The 2,997-nt window shown below is 24.4% G+C and overlaps 1 long non-coding RNA gene across 1 annotated transcript; it reads left to right on the top strand.

Annotated features, from left to right (window-relative positions):
* The first annotated feature begins 496 nt into the window (after nt 1–496).
* Nucleotides 497–2,667, top strand: LOC112688102. Its single transcript, XR_003149044.1, has 4 exons — nt 497–622; nt 708–985; nt 1,560–1,745; nt 2,480–2,667. It is a non-coding gene; the product is annotated as an uncharacterized LOC112688102 (long non-coding RNA).
* The last annotated feature ends 330 nt before the right edge of the window (nt 2,668–2,997 follow it).

Genomic DNA, 2,997 nt, shown 5'->3' with positions numbered 1-2,997 from the left:
TAACAAAGGGCGGCAATAGATACAATTTTGGCTTTAGGGCGGAAAATATCTAAGATCTCCGTTCGGTCGATTTCAATATTGTTAGACGAAAAAATTATAAACGATGTACAAAATCGCGCATATTCATACGGTATGGGCCGTAGGCATTATTATGATTGTATAATAAAAGACGATGTTAGGGAAGAAATTAAAAGAGAACTTAAAAGAATCAGATGTCAATGAGGGTAATGAGAATGAGAGGATAGCAATTATTATTAAAAATCTCAATTTCGATTTACGTGTATTATGGATTTATGAAATTATTCATGAAAATGCTCCATTATTTGCATTTCTCGGTAGGAACCGATTTGTTTAGATATAATATGTGGATAAAGTTAATTTTCTTTCCGATTCAAAGTGCGGTGAACGGAGTTGTTTTTCTTATGCGTCGTGCCTTATCTCGTTGTCGATGATTAACTGATAACTGAAATTATATCTGATAAGTTCAAAGTTAAAAACGCGAACGACTTGTATAAGTGAAATTATGCTTAGTATATTAAATTAAAATTTAACTTAAACTGTTAACCAATTGGGAATAAGTTCATCAAAACGAATCATAAATGAAAATGAACAAACCACTTTTGTAAGAAAAGTTTCGTTTTTACACTAATTAATTTTTGTTTATATATTTCGTTTGTTTCTAATTTGTTGATTTTTTTTCCATACAGGAATATTATCTATACATGGACTGAGAGAATCAAAAAACGAAATAAAATAATGATGCAGGAGTGATATTGATTGATATTCATTGATATTAATTGTATGTTGTTGGTATATTTTACAATTTTCAAAAGATTCATTTTATAGTGTCAAGCATATATTTTATGATTAAGCTTAACATAAACGTAACTCGCAAAGTAAATGATACAAGTTAATTGAAATAAATTATATGAGTTTTCAGAAGAATGAGAATCTATATAATTTAACCCGATAATATGCATTTCATGTGAGTAATTGTATTTCCTATTTAAATAATATCCAATTTTCAAATCATTGAAATCATAAAATATTCTCTAATTTTTTCAAAGTTATTTGAAAAAATACAAAAAGAAATTAAGAAATTTCAATTTTTATAAATTATATAACAGTAATTTAAAAGTGTAATTTAATCTATTAAAAAACTTTTATTAATAAAATATTTTACATCATACGGTTACATATTTTTAAAGATAATTTGAAGTTATTATAACTTCAAGACAATAGGTATTATATTAATAATATATGATATAAGTCATATATTTAAATGAATATTTTCTTTCCCATTTCATTAATTTCACAAAATATTTTATGTACATAAATTATATAAATACATATTTTATACCTCTTGACTTATTGTACATCAATATAAATTAGTCAATGTGTTTGTTAATTAGGTTAAGTTTTTTATGGAAAACTAATAAACTTTACGTTTTCTGAGTAGAATTGAATTTTGAACCATTCTCAATCATGTCATACATTTTTTCAACATTTTAACTACTATACTTTTAAATTAATAATAATTATTTACATTTCTTTTACAGAAAAAAGACTATTATGTGATGTATTGAATAATAACAACTTAAACTGAAGACAAACTAAACCCTGATGTTGTAAAATACTTAACTAAAACCTGAGCACTGTTTCATTTTAAAGCTATTGTTCAATGTTAAGAATTAACTAAATCATACATAAAAGTGATAAGGACAATCATTAAAGTAATCCTCAATGTGAGTATACTTAGCTAACAGTAATATTATCTATGGTTATTAATTATTTTCTTTTTACTGTTTGGAACGATTATTATATTTTGAATTTGATATCTTATCTTAACAAAGATTAATATTGTTGTGCGCATAGAACAAAAATTGAGAATTCACAAGTATCTGCAATCCTGAAAAATAAATATTCTGTGTTAATGTTAAAAACCATTTTTTAACAAAATTTTAATTCAATAAGCATTTAAATTATTTTACTATTATCACTAGTTCATACATTGTATGATCCAGAAAGTAAAATGTCTAATTTAATGGAGTTACCTCATGATTATTATTAAATAATAGATTTATTAAAGTAACAGTTATAATTTTCAATCCAATGAAACTTGATTCCAACCTCAACATTAAAACTCTCTAATGTACTCAATCAAAATACAACTAGTTAGTTAAGATGTTATTGCATTATATAAAAGTAGATAAAGATTTAGACAGTGCTAGACTGGTCATTTAATCATTAACAAATTATTGCTTGACATAGACTTGGTTCAGCCACATCACCTCGAGTACATAATCTTACTCATTCTAAATTATTCTTTCTTTATAGTAGTAGGTTATTTTAAATGTTTTATTATTTTTATTTAATAATATATTGTTATAATGTTTAGAAGTTTTAATACATAAATGTTTGATTATTTTAATACCTACCTTCTCACAACTACCTCAAGCTAACAAAGAACATTTTTCAGCCTAACCTGCACAGCGATCACTACACTAACAACAAAACAACAGTATCGATGGACAGAACTGATTTGAAATTTAATACTAGTAATATGTAGGTATAGTAATATAGTCATCGAACAAAATTAAATTTATAAAATGTTAAGAAACTCAATTCGTTAAATTACTTTTCTTGAAATAAATTGTTTTGATGGTGTTTATGGTTCTTTATATTTACAATTGCTTTTAAATTATATGTTTTTTACAGAAATTATAAATATAAAGTGTGTAAAGACATGTTCATGATTCATCAATTTCACATATTCAGTATTTTCTAATGAAAAAAAAATGTAGAACACTATTTATGTCCCCAACTAGTGCATGAATTAGTGCCTTAGTTCTATTCTCAACTATAAACTTTTGACTATAAATGTATAACTTCAAATGTAAGGTTAAGGTTGTTTTAAATGAACTATATACATTTATTGGTATCTAAAACCATTCAAATAATACTATTTAAAATTATGAAAATAAATATTCATATCTC

Source organism: Sipha flava, unplaced genomic scaffold (genome assembly GCF_003268045.1).
Source record: "Sipha flava isolate LNK unplaced genomic scaffold, YSA_version1 379_pilon_pilon, whole genome shotgun sequence".
NCBI classification, from domain to species: Eukaryota; Metazoa; Arthropoda; class Insecta; order Hemiptera; family Aphididae; genus Sipha; species Sipha flava.
Note: the sequence above shows the minus strand (reverse complement) of the source record. Positions and strands in the feature narration are given on the sequence as shown.